Source organism: Ochotona curzoniae, unplaced genomic scaffold (genome assembly GCF_017591425.1).
Source record: "Ochotona curzoniae isolate NIBS_2020 unplaced genomic scaffold, NIBS_Ocur_1.0 scaffold_3835, whole genome shotgun sequence".
In the NCBI taxonomy this organism is placed as follows: domain Eukaryota; kingdom Metazoa; phylum Chordata; class Mammalia; order Lagomorpha; family Ochotonidae; genus Ochotona; species Ochotona curzoniae.
In genome coordinates, this window is record NW_024467114.1 from 36,291,469 (window position 1) to 36,309,607 (window position 18,139).

The following is an 18,139-nucleotide window of genomic DNA, read 5'->3' on the forward strand; positions in this document are numbered from 1 at the left end:
AATAGAGTGTAAACTTGAATATGTGTAATTATCTTCCAATTTTTAATGTAAGCAAATAGAACAGATTTATAAAATTAAAACCAGCAAGGATGTGGAAAGACTTTCAAATAAGAGAAAGATGAGAAATCCTCAATGTACCAAGAAATTTCAGAACTATAGTAATTAATAACAAAGGTCAGTTAAAATAGAGCAGGGAGTCTGAAATGGTCCCCACCTTTAATTATCTTTGACTTATGACAAACGTAGGCCTGCATGGTTCAGAAGAAACGTTGACACTTTCAGTGTGGGCTCGTGGTGTTTTTGGATGCACACTAAGAAACTAGGAAGCAGGATCCCGTCACACCACAGAGAGTTTCATTATAATGTGATTATGGATGATAGCGCAAAACGTTACCTTCTGAAAGATAAAGTCAGATAAAATCTTTACAAGCTTAATATAGGGAAAGGCTTTAGAACATGAAGCCGAAAACACTCATCTGGATGACATGACTAATCATATTTTGTTCAAATTAGAAACTTGTAGTCAGGAGGTTTTACGTCATTCAACTAATGAAGACAAACAGCAGTGAGAGTGGGGCAAGTAAAGGCCTCTTAGAGTGGATAGGAAGATGTTAGTGGCTTCGTCAGGTTCCTGACAAGTAAAAGAAAATTTCCAACAACACTGGTCATTTAGGCAAATGGTTAACAGCTATAACAAAATACCACAACAAATTATCAGGTAAGGCTAACTTAATTTGCAAGCACTAATAGATATTGGCAAATATCTGACAAGAGCTTGTTGTATCTTAGTGATGGGAATACAAAATGGCATATTATCTATAAAAACCCTGGTGCGGTGGCCTAGCGGCTAAAGTCCTTACCTTGAACACGCCGGGATCCCATATGAGCACCGGTTCTAATCCTGACAGCTCCACTTTCCATCAAGCTCCCTGTTTGTGGCCTGGGAAGGCAGTCAAGGACAGTCTACAGCCTTGGGACCCTGCACGTGTGTGGGAGACCCGGAAGAGCTCCTGGCTCCTGGCTTCGAATCCCTGCAGCGCCAGTCATTGTGGTCACTTGGGGAGTGAATCATCAGACAGAAGATCTTCCTGTCTGTCTCTCCTTCTGTATATCTGACTTTGCAATAAAAATAAATCAATCTTAAAAAATAACAGAAATACAAACATTTGTTTAAGAGATATTATGTGTGACATTGTTATGTGTATATATTGTGTAGTGTCCTTTGAGGGTAAATCTGTCTTTTCAATCATTTAGCATTGCCTTATACAGAAAGCACCAAAAAATCATTTATTTTAGTTTCTACCCTACATAATTTTATTTAGAAAATTCTACATAGTATTCACTGTTCCCCAGTGAATAGTACTCCTTTAAATAGTCATCACAGACCTCGTGTCTTTCAAATGGATATCTTTGAAAATGGCCTTAGCATAAAGCATTATTAAGTGTTCTAGTCTGAGGTCCTTTAGGCATCAATTGTCATCCCAATGGAAAAATAGAAAGCAATCAACAACAAAAAAAATAGCAACGATGGAATAGCAATGTTCTCTTCTGTTTGTTTATATGATTTCCTCACCTAGATATTTTAACAGCAAAATATAAATTCTAGTTGTGAATCTTCACTATACTGGGCCACCAATGTCCTGAAACTGTCCCCCGAACCTAGGTGTGGCTGATCCATCCACCTGTCCTTGTTTCTCTTTGCTTACCTCTCTTCCTAATCTTCAATATACTATCGCATTTTTAACTTCTTTGACAGCACCTACTATTTGTTAAGGACTCTGTGTGTAAGTGAGATCATGTGAGATTTGTCTTTCTGTGTTCGAATTAATTCACTTAATACAGTGATCTACAACTCCATCCATGTTGAAGAGGACATGATGTCATCCCTTTTTAGTTGAGTAATATTCCATTGTGGTTATGTGGTGCATTTGCTTTACAATTTAGTAGCCGGTGGGCAGGTGGATTGTTCCCGTTTCCTGGCTAATGTGAAAAGTGCTGCAACAGAAACAGGAGCAGAGACCAACCTCCTCTCCCTGGGACAGACATCCGAGACAGAGGCTGCTGGATCATACAAGACTGCTCCTACTGGTTAGATGAGGAACCCCACACTGTCCTTCACATGGCAATAATGAGTTACATTCTCACCCACACTGTACAAAAGTTTCTTTGTCTTTATATCTCACAAACGTTTCTTGCCATTAGTCTTTCTTTTTTTAAGACTTATTTATTTTCATTGCAAAGACAAATATACAGAGAGGAGGAGAAAAAGAGAGAAAAATCTTCCATCCGATGATTGACTCCCCAGGTGACCACAATGGCTGGAGCTGTGCCAATACAAAGCCAGGAGCCAGGAACTTCCTTTAGGTCTCTCATGCAAGTGCAGGGTCCCAAGGTTTTGGGCAGTTCTAGGCTGCTTTCCCAGGCCACAGGGAGGGAGCTAGATGGGAAACTGGCCTGCCGGGATTAGAACTGGCACACATTTGAGATCCTGGTGCATTCAAGGTGAGGACTTTAGCTGCCAGGCCACCACGCCGGGCCCTAGTCTTTCTTATACTAGCTAACTGTGCTGTAGTGAGGTGTTATCTGTCATGGCTTTCATTTGTATTTCCCTTAGGAATTGCAACATTGAGTACATTTTCCTGTACCTATTGGTCATCTGTATATCTTGAAATGAGAAGCAGTGCTTAAATTTATTTTAAATTGTTTATTTTTTGCAGTTGAATATATATAATCTTTCAATATATATTTAATATATACACTGTATATATTCAGTATGTATATGTGTATATATTTTTATATCCTATGTAAATTATATATCCAGTATAATTATTATTTTATTTCTTTTTATGACACAGTTTCTGGGATTCCCCCAACCCTTCCCCAAGCCCTCCCCCATGCTGAATTCCTCCATATTGTTACATTAGTACAGATCATAACCAGTCATGAAGTAGTTACAGGATGTGGTTAAGAACTTGCATATTCTAACATATTGATGGCTCAATACCATGTCAATTAATTTCATGATGTTGTAAATTGTTGTTGAAGTTGTGTAGTGGCTTTTGATTGGAGGGGATGATACTCTGCCAGCTCTACTTTCAGATCAGGGATGGTTTCCCAATGAAACTGTTGATTATCTCCAGTATAATTATAATGCATGATCATATTACAGAAATATTTTATGTAGGTGCAAAATACATTTGTGTTTATAATAAATGAAATATAAACTAGACTTTATATGTACAATATATGCATTCAGAATGTGTCTGTATGTATTTGTATTTCAGATATTCATCCTTCATTGAATGTATAATTTGTGAACATTTTCTCCCATTCTGCTGCTGTAAGTTCCTCTCTCCTCTGTGTTGACTCTCACCATTGCTGTGGGTCCTTTCTCCATTGATTCTCACCGTTGCTGTGGGTCCTCTCTCCTCAGTGTTGATTCTCACCATCACTGTAGGTCCTCTCTCCGCTGTGTTGATTCTCACCATCGCTGTAGGTCTTCTCTCCTCTGTGTTGATTCTCATCATCACTGTAGGTCCTCTCTCCTCAGTGTTGACTCTCACCATCGCTGTAGGTCCTCTGTCCTCTGTGTTGATTCTCAGCATTGGTGTTCAGAAGCTCTTTAGTTGGAGGAAACCCCATTTGTCTGCTCTTCCTTTTTATTTTCTGTACTTTGGGGGATCTGATCTTGAGATTCCTTTCCATTGCCATATTTTGATGACTTTTCTGTTTGTTTCCTCTAACAGCCTCAACGTTTTGGGTTCCACATTTAGATCTTTTATCCATTCTGAAGGATTGATTATAAATGGTGACAGATGGGGATCTAGTTTTATTATTTTGCACGTATATGTCCAATTTTCCTAGCAATTTAAAAAGACTATTATAATTTTTAAATTCATGTTACCATAATTTTCCATTGCAACAGTATCTATTGAGTTTATGGAGTATGTGTGTTCTTCATGGCCTAGCAAATTTACTACAAGTTATTATATGTACACCTTATGGTCAAATACAGGCAGTATACCATACCCTTATATATATGAATGTAAAATATTAAAAATGATTTCAAAATACACAAATGGTATAATAGAAAAGCAAATGTGGTAGTACATTCATATGATTAACACAGTGGAACAACTCAAATGAAATCTATGTTAAATAAGAAGTGTTTTTATAAATCGAAACAATTCAAACATAAAGTAATACTAATTTTGAGACAGCATGTGTGTTAAATACAAAAGTAATAAAATTAAATCATAGTATTTATAATGTATATTACCATAGATAAGATCCATAGGAAGCAATAGAAAGATATTATTTCTAGTTCTTTGTCATGGTGAAAATGGCCTCTGTGAAAACATATTGAACAAATCTATTTGTGTTCTTTCATGAATGAGTAAAATTTTTCAGAAGAGCAAGGAGAATTATAGAGAATTTATTTCCATAATAAGAAAATTTTGACAAGTGCAGGACAATGAAGTAAAGGTTTTTTGTAAAATCCCATGAAGCAAGATTGAAATTGCACATAATTCTTAGCAAGTCAGTAATCAGTTTGTAGCATTGCCTTGCATCCTGAAGGCTCCACTTCTAGTCTAGCTCCTTGTTATGGACTGGAAAGGAGCAGAGGAAGGTGTGGGCCATTGAACCGATGTGGGAGATCCAGAATGTCCTAGCTCCTGTCCTTGGAACAGCATGGCTACAGCCATTGTGGCCATTTGGGGAGTGAACCAGTAGATGCAATATATTTCTGTGTCTTCTCTCAGAAACTCTGTCTTTCAAATAAAAGTAAATACATCTTTCAAAAGCAAAAACCTGAAAGCTAGGACAAATACAGCCTAACACATTCACCACCATCAGTGATATAAATTCTGACTGAAATACTGAGTTTAGCTATTCTTTCAGACATGAATTATTCCAGATCATGCTCCTTTAAAAAATTCTCTTTATTTATTTATTTAGAAAGGCATATTTACAGAGGGAAGAGGAGAGAGAAAGAGAGAGAAGGATATTTTTTTTTTGTTCACTCCCCAAGTGACTGCAATGACTGGAGCTGAGCTGATCTGAAGCCAGGAGCTTATTCCAGGTAACCCATGGGGGTGCAGGGTCCCTACTGCTTTCCTAGGCTCTAAGCAGGGAGCTGGATGGGAAGTGGAGCAACTTGGGCATGAACTGATGCTCATATAGGATCCTGGTGTATGCAAGTAGAGGATTTTAGCCACTGAGCCATCACGTCAGGCCCCAAATAGTTTTGTTTAATTAATACAATGCTACAATAGAGTGTCTCTCTCAGATTGCCATTTGGTGGTTACCCTACCCAATACTGGGATAGTACAATCAAGTCAGAGTATTTCTTTTATTAACTTGAATCCTGTGTTTCAATTTTAAACACGGACATAATTTGATAGTAAATCATATAATATGAAACCCATGGTTTGTCTCTGAGGTCACCACATAAATATTAAAATATAATGTTAGCATTGAGTGAGACTAATTTAATAGAGTTAACATTATTATGTTAAGGAAATAGGCATGTTCTTGAACTCGATGGTCACTCCAAACAAGAAGAATATTGATGATTTCTTCTCACTCTAATCGTGTTAATGACTCTGGAAGTGATACAAAAACATTCCATGTTACATAAAAAAAAAAAACAAAACAAATCCAAATACAGAAAGAGCTTAGCACCACTAACAATGAAGATCTTTCAGACACATTGTGCCAACATCGCATTTTCTTCTTACTTGATTTGTCAAAAAGTTATGATGAAATACTGCTGATTTTTTATGGAGTATTTATTTTAATAATACCTAAAATTTAAAATCAAAATGGTGATTACTTTGAGGTCTACATAGATTTGTACTGCAAACAAGTAAGCAATGGGATTTCTACTTATGTGCAAGTCCATCCAATTGTGTTGCTTTTAGTTTAATATGCTATGGATTAACCAGCAAGTGCCCTCATTTTCCCTAAATGTCTTGAGCCAGCATCTTTTCCATATCATTTAAAGGACAAAATTTAATCTCATCACAATTATTTTCAGATAAAGACAGACTTCTATTTTCTAGTATTATTTGGAATATATATCTAGTGTCTCACAAAAACAAATCACCCAGCACTAAAATAAATAAATAAATAAAATAGGAACGCACATTTGGTTTGTCGGTTAAATCATTTGGGATGCTCATGTCCCATACCAGAGTGTCCAAGGTCAAGTGCTGCCTTCACCTCCAGTTTTGTTTCTTTGCTTTTTAAATTAGCTATTTGAAGATTTATTTTTATTACAAAGTCAGATATACAGAGAGGAGGAGAGACAGAGAGGAAGATCTTCATTCAATGATTCACTCCCCAAGTGACTGCAACAGACGGCATTACCTCAATCCAAAGCCAGGAGCCCGGATCCCCTTCTGGATCTCCCACATGGGTGCAGGGTCCCAAGGCTTTGGGTCATCCTCGACTGCTTTCCCAAGCCACAAGCAGGGAGCTGGATGGGAAGTGGAGCGGCCAGGATTAGAACCGATGCTCATATGGGATCCTGGCGAATTCAAGGCAAGGACATTAGCCTCTAGACCACCACACCTTGCCCGTTCACCTCTACTTTTGAATTCCTATGAATGTGTATCCTGGAAGATCACAGGTGATGGCTTAAGAGACTGAGTCCCTATCACCCATGTGGGAGACCTAGACTCAGTCCCAGGGTTCAGTCTGGCCCAATCATGTTATGGGTCCTTGAGGGATGAACATGGGCTGGGAGATCTCTGTGTGTTGCTGTCTGTTTGCGTTTCCAATCTTTTAAAATTAACTAAATAAACAAATAAAGTAGCTACATAAATGGTCATAGTCATGTTCCACTTTCAGGATAACTGTCTTTTTTTTTTTTAAGATTTATTTATTTATTGGAATGTCAGATATACAGAGAGGAGGAGAGACAGAGAGGAAGATCTTTTGTCCTATGAGTCACTCCCCAAGTGAGCACAACGGCCGATGCTATGCTGATCCGAAGCCAGGATCCAGGAACTTCTTCCAGGTTTCCCACTGGGGTTCAGGGTCCCAAGGCCTTGGGCCGTCCTCGACTGCTTTCTCAGGCCACAGACAGGGAGCTGGATAGGAAGTGGAGCTGTCGGGATTAGAACCAGTGCCCATATGGGATCCCGGCGCGTTCAAGGTGAGGACTTCAGTTGCTAGACCACGCCGCTGGGCCCCAAGGATAACTTTCTTAATGCCTATTGGCAGGAAGTTTATTTTTTTTTAACATGTATGTATGTATTTTGAAATAGGTGGTAATGGAAAGGGTGAAAGGAGAGAGATAACAGTGAGAGGAAGAGAGACAGAGATTCCATCCACTGGCACAGTGGCCAAGACTTGGGCAAATCAAAGGCAGACACCTGTGAATCCACTGAGATGCCCTCTCGTGGATGCAAGAGAGCATAACAGCTGGCCGACTCCTGCTGCTTTCCTAATCGTGGAAGTAGGGAACTGGAGCAAAGGCCAAGCTCTCAGCAATCCATGTTCACTACGGGATGCTGGCATCTCAGCAGCAGCTCAGCCCCACTGCACCACAACTCGAGCCTCACAGCAGCTTTTAGTACTCTTCACTTGGCTTCACATTTGGGCATTGATTTTGTTGCTCTTCTACACCCAACATACCTGCTTCCTCACATGGCGTCTAATATCTACTCTCCCTGCATGTCTTCAGAAAGTGCACAGCGCGGTGTTATCCGGTGTGGTCTAGGCATACATTCACTCTCTACGACTTACCCTGCATAGCTGGAACTGCAAGTGCTGGTATGCACCATCTACTCTCTGCTGCTCTAAAACTGGGTTTCTAAGATTTTAAATGTAAGCAAGATCACACAACATTTTTCTTCCTGTGTTTGGCTTATCTCAATATAGAATGGGGCCCGATGCGGTAGCATAGTGGCTAACGTCCTTGCCTTGCGTATGCTGGGCATCCCATTGGGCACAGATTCTAACTCTGGTGCCCTGCTTCCCATCCAGCTCCCTGCTTGTGGCCTTGGAAAGTAGTAGAGGACAGCTCAAAACCTTGGGACTCACATGGCAGACACAGAAAAGACTCTGGGCTCTTGACTTCAGATTGGCTCAACTCTGACCATTGCAGCCACCTGGGGAGTGAATAATCGGATGGAAGATCATCCCTCTGTTTCTCTTCCTCTCTCTCTCTCTCTATATATATATATATGACTTTGCAATAAAAATAATTATATCTTCAATATATAATGTTCTCTGGAATCATCCATCTTATTACAAATGGTTGGATTTTCTTTTCTCGTAAGGTTTTTACTGCTGCATTTTCTAATTTAACCATATTTGCACTTCTCGCTCCATCCCTCAATAGTTACTTACGTAATTTCTATGTCTTGGCAGTTCATAAATAACACTGTGATACATAGAAATGCCAATATGACTTCAAATTACACATTGCATGTCCAGGTATAGGACTGCTAGATATAATTCTATTTTTAATATTTTGAGGAAAGCTCATATTGTTTCCCATAATGAATATTCCAGGTAATACACTGTCAGCAGGGCAACAAAGCTTCCTCACGTTTGCTACCTCTGATCCTTTTGACATCCTAGCAGGTGTCAAGTTAGATACATCACCGTTTTCTTGGTTTGCGTTCCCCTCATGATTAATGATGAACAAATTTTAATTTATTTCTTGGCCACTTGCATATCTTCTTTGCCTATTTCTCAAAACAAAATTGTTGCTCTGTTACAAAAATGTATGAGCTTGCTATATATTTTAACACTAATTTCTTACAATGTATTTGGACTTCAAATACCATTTTCCTGAAGTCCATATATCTCCTCACCCTGTTCATTGTTTCCTGTGCTGTACAGAAGAGTGTTTGATGAATCGCCTGGTTCTATTTTTGCTTTCATTATTGGTGATTTTGCTGTCATTTAAAAAGCACACATAGATGTGCCAAGGCCAGTCCCGAAGCCAATGCTGAGCCATGTGCCAAGGCCATGTGCCAAGGTCCTGCACCAAGGCCATGTGCTGAGGCCAGTTTTCGCTCATGTTTTCTTTCAGGAGTTAAAGTTGTTTTGAATGCTCAGTAGAATCCACCCAGGGTACTATCGGGGCCGTGTATTCCTTGATTAAGAAGTTTCCGATGACTAGTTCAACCTCTTTATTTGGTGTTGTGTTCAAGGCTGCTCATCCATAAGAATGACCTTTTGCAGAAAAACGGGTACAGTTGAATACCATGATGCCTAGTGGGAAAAGCCAATCCCACACACACGGGATTGTGTGCTCTCTCTGATTTTTGAGTGAATACGTGGTATACAAAAATCTGTGCAATGTGTGTGAATAAAACTGACATCCTAGGTCCCAGTGCAGTGGCACAAGTGCTTAAGGTCCTCGCCTTGCACATCCGGGATCCCATATGGGCGCCGGTTCTAATCCCGGCAGCCCCACTTCCCTTCCAGCTCCCTGCCTGTGGCCCAGGAAAGCAGTCGAGAACGGCCCAAAGCTTTGGGACCCTGCACCCGCGTGGGAGACCCGGAAGAGGCTCCTGGCTTCGGATCAGCATAGCATTGGCCGTTGTGCTCACTTGGGGAGTGAATCATTGGACAGAAGATCTTCCTCTCTGTCTCTCCTCTCTGTATATCCGCCTTTCCAATAAAAAAAAAATAATAAAAATAAATCTTTAAAAAAATACTGACATCCTAGTGTTTTATTATTTATACTCTGTGTATACATCCCAAGTAATCTTTCTACCTTCTTTGTTTACTTCTTTATTTATTGAAAGATCAAGTCTCTGATTTAAAGTAAATTGAAAGGATGCTATCACAAAAATTAAAAGAAATATATGAAGTTGAGGAGTGGGAGAGTGGGAAGGAGAGTCAAAAAGATCACGTTCTCAAAATTGTGTATTAAAAAATCACAGAACTGAATCTCTTTATATAAATGACCGAATAAGTACATGAAATTTTAATGTTCAATTTACCTAAAATGGTAACCACTGCCTCTAGTCTTCTTTTTATATTTTCCTGCCTCCAGAGTTCAACATCCGAACACATTTTATTAAAAATTAGGCACGGTTCACTGCAGGAGACTCAAAATTACTTTAAAATTTTCTTTCTTTGCGGTTAATGACACATAATGTACAGCATAAAGCAACTCAAATCAATAATGAGTATCATCATTTTATAAAACGCTACAAGAATCACACAGTTACAAGTGACCCTAGTCTTGCATCCGATGACAGAAAACACTGTTAATTCTTGACTCACCAAGATTTAGAACAACTCCTGGAAACCATGTGATCTTGAGCAAAGTAAATATTCCTGACCTAGGCCTAAGTCAAAAATTAGCATCTTTAAGGCAGGGATCCAGCGAGAGAGGTATTTCCTCCTATTCCACTCCATTTCCTGCTGCCTAAAAATAGAATCCTTCTTCACCTCGTGAAGCCAAAATAAAGAACATGTTGGCAGGTGCTTCTGACAGTTGCTTACATCAAAGCTCCGTGTGGAGAGACGAATTCATGTGACACTGCCTAGGTTGAAATGAGTTAATAAAGGTGTCTGCTTGGCGATTCCACTCTAATCCAGTCCTGGACTTGGCTTCAGGCATTTACAAGTTAGATCCCTGCTTCCTGAAGTCAGACACAGGGAATTCTGCTCATCTCTTCGTCAAAACCTTGCAGGGACCTTTCCAATCCCAGCACCAAATCAGCGCAGCATCTGTCACAGCCAATGTTTAAACATTGGGAACCATCACACCTTAGTCAATTCTGTTGTTATGCATGTTAAGCTATCACTTGGGTAGCTTTACGTTTTACTATCCTAGGGAGACACACACACACATATGTACAGATATGTATACACATACACATATACAGCCCTAACTTAGTAAATACATAATTTTATTTGTGTGTGCACGCACACACACACACACACACACACACACACATATATCTATCCTATGAGTATTCTTTATTCCATAGAACATACACCCAGCTCTAGAGACTACAGTGTGTTCCTTTGTGTTTCACTGACATCAATTCGTGTTTGTATACCTTTAATGCTATCTACTTATACAAATAACAGCATACTCACATAGGACAGATACCAATAATACATATTGTCAAATACACTTACTGTATAATATACATCAAGAGAGATTTTATTCGAATTGTTATTTATTCTCTCTTCTTATAGTGTAAATTTTACATCATTTAACAACTCTTTATTTACTTCATCAACTTGAAGGAGAGAAAGAGAGAGAGAAGAGAGATACTCCACCCTGTTGGTATACTCCTCAAGTACTCCAATAGCCAGTGCTGGACCAGCCTGTAGTCAGGCGCCTAGAACTCCATTGGTGAAACCTACCAGGGTACATCCACAGGCAGCCGGATTGGAGGCAGAGCAGCACGTACTTAAACAAGCACTCCTCTGAACGATGCAGGCTTCCATCCCAACAGGTGGCTTAACTCTCTACCACAATCCCTGTCCCTGGAGGGGATTTCTATCTCTTCGGAGAGAAAATACTAAATATTTTTAAAGACAGTCTTTATGCATCAATCCAGATGGCGTATATATGAATTGAAATGTACGTCAAATTTACATTATAGTCTCAAGGGACAAAGAATCATGGCCAAGGTTGGCAGAGGTCTGAAGTGATGGCTCGGTTTACAGAAAACCATCCTCAGATGTGCACACTGTGCCTTAGCCATTGCTAGACAGAGGTGCTTTGAAAAGCAAGTGTGTAAAGTAGCCTACACACTTTTACCCTCAAAGGATAATACATATAAATAACTGTGTCTTGATGCTAACATTAGAGGATTATATTTTGTGCTACTACTTTTCTACAGAAATTAGAAGACAAAGTATCACATACTCCTTTAGCAAAGTAATTGCTGACACGTTTTAACATAACTGAGTCAGACATGACTGGTAGGGAAACTTTCTTAGTTTTTAAACCTGAATACGTGTTAGAGGGAAGAGTGATTAAAATGGGAAAATTAAATAACAAAAGTTACACTAAATCTGTTATAATTACACAATGTTGTATTTTCCGTGGCTGCTGTCTGCAGGGTTTGAACACACTTCATGATTATTAGCACAACACTTGGAAGTAAATCCATCAGTCTTCTCAGTTCCCAGAACACATTACATCTGCTTATCATTCCATACATTTTCAGTATGAGACTTTCTGTCAGAATTTAAATTTACTGTCAAGCGTCAGCAAAAAGGTAACCTGCTTGGAAGTTTTTCTTAATTCGCTTAAGCAGAACTAGACACTCTTTTCTTACACTTCCGTTATAGTCTGTCCCTGTGGAGGCAATCTTCCTTTGTAATTGCTTAAAAAATGACATTATTTTAGGAAAATCTTTGTGAGGATTCTGAAGAAAAGATGCATTTGGAAGCCAGCAAGCATTGACATTTTGTTCCTGATGAAGAATGATTATTTAGACTCCTAGTATCTTTAGGCTCTGCAGTTGAGAGAGGGTGGCAGAGTCATAAAGCCACAAGGCTGCGTGAGGAACGTGCAAGAACAAGATAAGCTTTTTGCTGGAAATTTACTTCTTCCCTTGACCTGTCACATTCACTCTGCTTCAAAAAAAAATGTGATTTCTGAATACGTGATCCATTTGTGAGTACATGATAATTGCTTTAAAGGAAAAGCAAAGGTATACACACTTGCAGCTAAGACCCTGCTTAAGATACCCAGCTCCAGTTTCTGACTCTAGGCAGATCGTGGGAAGCAGCCACGGCGGCTCAACTGAATTGGGGTGTTCTGGTTACCCAAGTCGGAGCCCTGGTTTGCATTCCCTGTGCTAAGACTTGTCAGCTGTGGACGTTTGGTTGTTGAGTCACAGGGCAGGAGTCTGTTCTGTCTCTATGTTTCTCAAATAAAGAAATGAATTAGATGCATTTTAAGCTCCAAAATAGGGGCTATATCTACCGAGCAGGTGATTCCTGGGAAGTTGTCACTTAGAAGAAATTTTAAGTTTGATTACTTCAACTATTTAAAGAACATGAAATTGTCAGAAAAATCATAATGTTGTCCTACTTCAAAATCATCATTTAGCAAATTAAACAATATATGTTATAAATAATTCTTCCATATTTATAAGCAGAAAGCAACAACTTAAACTGCAATTTGAGGGATTTTAATTTGTCGTTAAAATAGATTTTTCTATGAAAACTGAACTGCAATTATACAATACCATCTGACTTCATTCTGACCTAATTTTGCCTTATCTTAATGTTTGATTTATTTACTTAAATTTTACCATTTTGTTTCTTACTTTTCTTCAATATGAATGTAATCAGTAATTGTGAAATTGAATAAAAGTGCAGAAATGTATAAACATGAGTAGTAATACTAGTCAATACTTTGAAATATTTTTTTCTCTCCCTCCTTTGTTCAAATTACAGACACTCCCCAAGCAGCATCACACTTACAATGCCAGCTTCACGCTGTTCATCGCAAACACCCTGTCAAAACCACGAAATGTCGCCCTGTCCCTATTCTTACAATTTTTTAAGTTATGAAAGTGAAAGAAAGTGCAATTAGAAAATTCCAGTGAGAGCTTTATTTGCCACCTGCCATTCTCGGAATGCCTGCTGATAAAAGTGAGTTTTTAACTTGCAGATTTTCCTTGATAGACTGGAATTAGGGAAGTTTCCCTCCAAAGCAAGTGTTCCAGCTGCCACATGGGGATAAATACAGAATCAATCAAATCAAAGTTTGGCAATATGGAAGTCAAAATGTATTTGATCTGTCCCAGAGGCCTGTCATTTGTGTAGAAATAAACCCATAGCTCCTGTGTTTCCTGTGTCTTCCAGAGCTCAGTTGCTTTGAGTTTTGAGCTGGCTCACCTCTCGCTGGGAAGGTGTTTCCCAGAGCGATCTGAGAGCTCTGGGATGAAGCCCTCCTTCTCATGCCCCTACTCTCTGTGAGACAGCATGCGGCATGCTCTCTCTTTGCCCACATACTCACACAGTGCATGGACCTCAGCAAGTAGCACAGGATTTTAGCAGCTCTTGATGGGGTCATGAAAGTTCATGTTACTGACAGCAAAACTCTCATCATTCAAGAGGCAAAATGAGCAAACTGTATTCAGTTCTGTTTCTTCTTCTTCTTCTTGGCTTTTAATTTTATTTTAATAGAGAGGAGGAGAGACATGGAGAGAGAACATATCTGTTTGGTTCACTCCCTAAAAGGTCCCAGAGGCCAAGGCAAAGCCACACTGAACTCAGGAGTCTGACTTTGTTCTGGTCTTCCCACATGATATGACAGAAGGTCAAGTGCTTGGGCCATCCTCTGCTGCTTTCCCAGGCACCTGAGCAGGAACCAGATTCAGAAGTGATGCAGCTGGGATTCACACCAGCACCCCATGGGATGTCAGCACTGCAGGGTGTGGCTTAAGGCACTCAACCAATGCTGACTCTTGTATTCGGTTTCAAATATCAAAATAACTCTTTCATTTTGACCGTGGGATGAAATTATGTCCTTGAGTGCACTGATCACATTTTTACTGTTTGAAACAATCCTTGACATGCTGACATGGGGATGCATCCTGAAGAGCCATGTTTTGATGTTTGCTTGTTTGCTAGTTTTGAATTAAGAAGCCACTTGTAAGGAAAAATCTATGCAAAGATATCTGTGGCAATGCTTGGTCACTGACCTTGACACCTCTGCACATCATGACTGATCTCAGGACTTTTAGGGAAAAGAGTCTCTAGGTTAATTAAAGACCAGAAAATTAAGTTCAGACATTATATGGAATATAGATTAGCTTAATCTTCAATAGAACCCAGCCTCCTGACTCCGCGTTACTTTAGGCACTTTGCTATTTTTCTTACTACTTATGAGCCAAAGCTGCTGATTCTTTTCCAAACTGATGGCTGTTTCTGGAAGTAATCTCCCCCATACCTCCTTGCATATGCATGCATATGTGGGGACAGGGGGTGTCCCCATCCCAACTTGTACCCCCGCATCACATTCACTGAGGAAGTCTTTCCATTTGCCCTTGGTGTGGTTTACAAGCTCTCAGCAGGAACTGTCTAAAGGTACATGCAATAGTTCTCTTTGACTAGGACACATACTGTTTTGTTTTCTTGTTGCTGTTCTGCAGCTCTCCTCCAAATACCCTGAGACTTCTCCTAAACATTAGAGGTAAGAACCTCAGGTCCTTTTTGAAGAACAGTAGAGAAGGAATGGAATCAAATTATAGTTAGGAAATAGGAAGTGAGAAGGAAAGTAGAAAAGAAAGAAGAAAAACATAGGCTGTCTTCAGATCAGCAACAATGCCAACCATACCCTAAAACGAGCAGTGAAAATGGCAGTGTACTCTCTGACTCCCTCAAACATGGCATGGGGACTAGGAAAGCACTAATTTCTAGAAGCATGAGTCTCCAGCTATGAAAGTGGCTTTGTAAATCTAAGTCTGTATCTAACTGCATCTAAAGTCTGATGCAGTTGCCTGATGGCTTGCCTCAGTAAAGCCCTCTGCAATGGTGACCCAGGCATGCAGCCTGGAGACTCGGGTCTCATTTGATGAACAAGCATCATTAGTCCTTGCAATCACCACGGGGGTGAAGCATAATTACCACATGTTGTAGGGATAGTGATTGAGGGCAGCGTTGGACTTGCTGAAGGTTGAGGTGAAATGAGAAGCCGGAGGGGGATGAAGTGTGGAAACGATTCCCTGACTTTTAAGTCCTAACTTGTGATGTGGATTACAAAGGCCAACCGCCTTGCTTTCTTCACTTACTCTCATCACACAGTTATCACTCCAATATCTTAGGCCGTTATAATTAAGGAGAGTTGAGGAAAAGGCTCGCTCTTCTATAGGAAAGATTTCTGATAGTTGTACTTCTTCCCTATGAACCAATCAATTTGAGATTTCCTGTTTTAAACACCCAAACATAAATTTTAATTCTGTTCTTTAAAATACCAATCATGTGATGTTGAATTTCTTCCTGGAAAATATGAGGGTAACAGCAACACAACATGGGAGCAACAGCACCTCGACAAAGGGACAGTCTTACAGTCTTACAGAGTTGCAAGAAGAGAAAAACAGGATGTCACAAATCTCTTTCAAACATCAAAAAAAAAAAAAAGCTGTGTAAAAGTTTCTCTCACTGATGAAATGAGCTCTTTACATATAAATTATATTGTAATAACAGAGCTCCTGGGTGGAAAAGAGTTTCTTCTCCTGCTGACAAAATTAAAATAATCACAGATGGCTAATGATCAAAAACACTGACTGACAGCTCTGAAGTGCAAGGCAGAGAGACTGTTCTTTGAGCGGGCAGAATGTTCTCGGGGGTTACTGAAGCTACCAGATTTCTTTCTCCCACTGGGTATCTCTACCAGGGAGTTTAGTCCTCAAGAAAGCGGGTGGAATTCTCTATCCGGATCATGGCATGTGTAATGGAAATAAACTGTAAGAATCCAATGTGTGGGGCACCCAAAATGCTTCTGGAAATAGCACGAGAAGGTGTTTAATCACAACATTTAGAATCTAGCGTCTTATTTTAAAATAGAGCTGGAAGAATGAGAATTTGATCAGTGGAGTTAGCTAGAGCTTGAAAGATGTGCCGAAAGATGGGGATAATAGTAAGGATCAGTGCTTACGAAGGATGCTTCGTCTGTTGAACATTGTTTGAAGAGAGTCACATTGTCATTCACATCTAGATCAAGAAATCATCTAATGCTTTGCTTGAGGCACTCACATCTCAGGTCAGATTTTCCGGGATTTGGTGGTAGTTCAGCTCCCAATTCCAGCTTCCTGTGAATGTTTACCATGAGGGAGATGGCTCTGGTGCTTGTGTTCCTGGCACCTACATGGGAGACCTGGGTGTAATTTTGGCTCCAGGCACTCTCGTTGTCACTTCGAAATTAAAAAGAAAAAGTATAGTATTAATACAGAAGCTCGATCTGGTTTCTAAGCCCTGTGCTTAACCCAATGCAGCCTCTGCATTAATGATCCTATCAGGACATCAACTCACCAACATTCATGAGACCGACAATAAAGTATCAGGATGCAAAACGGTGCTATAATGGGATGTTGGTGTCAGAGGCAGAGGCTTAACCCACAGCACCACCAAGCCTTCCTCTGTCCCATCATATTGAAAGTTTATAGTTCATACTTGTAACGTTACAGATCATATATTTAGGCAAATGTATGATTTATATAAAATGTGTGTCCTGGTGCTAGAAGTGACAAATAGAGAATATAACTCATTGTGTTTGTTTCAGTTGTGATAAAAAGGCATTGCTCAAGCTTTTTGTGGAATAGAATTTGATGAAGAGGAAGAAGTGGAAAAAGATCTGTGTTGGTCCTAATGTGGTTCTTTCCAAGATACTTGTTAAATCAATAACCCTATATACTTTATTTGAGTGATAAACTAAGATCTTAAATAAACTAATTTCTTCAAAGTGAAGTTACAGTATTAGCAAGACACAAGAATACAATAAGCAAGAGTTCTTTCATTTTTATAAGATATATTTATTTCTATTGGAATGACAAATCAGATTTATGGAGAATAGAGGGGAAAAAAAGATCTTCCATCTGATGGTTTACTTCCCAAAGAGCCGCTATGGCTGTAGCTTAGCTGATCTGAAACCAGGTGCCCGGAGGTTCTTCTAGGTCTCCTATGTGTGTGCAGGATCCCAAGGTTTGGGGCATCCTCCATTACTTTCCCAGGCCATAAGTGAAAGCTGGAAGGAAGGACATGAACCAGTTCCCATATAGGCTCCTGGCACTTGTAAGGTGAGAATTTAGCTACTGAGCCATTGTGCCAGACCCTCAGGGATTCTTTTTACTATTGCAATAATACAGGGGAAATTGGGGGAAGGGGTGGAAGCTGGGGGAGGGGAGAAGGGAAATCCAAGAACCTATGGAATTATATCATAAAATATTAAAAGAAATAAGTTTAAAAAATGGCCTTTCCAGATCAAATCATTAGGATAGAAGCACAGGGTATTTTGAAAGAAAAGAAAAATGTTCTTAGCTCAGGCTGAAAGAAGCAGCAACAACAAATGCGCCCAGTCACTGCCCATTCCAATGGCTGCTTTTGGATGGCTCTGCCAGAATTGCTTAGAATGCGTGATTTCTTCATTTGGATGTTACTTATTCAAACAGACATTTCCAAGTCA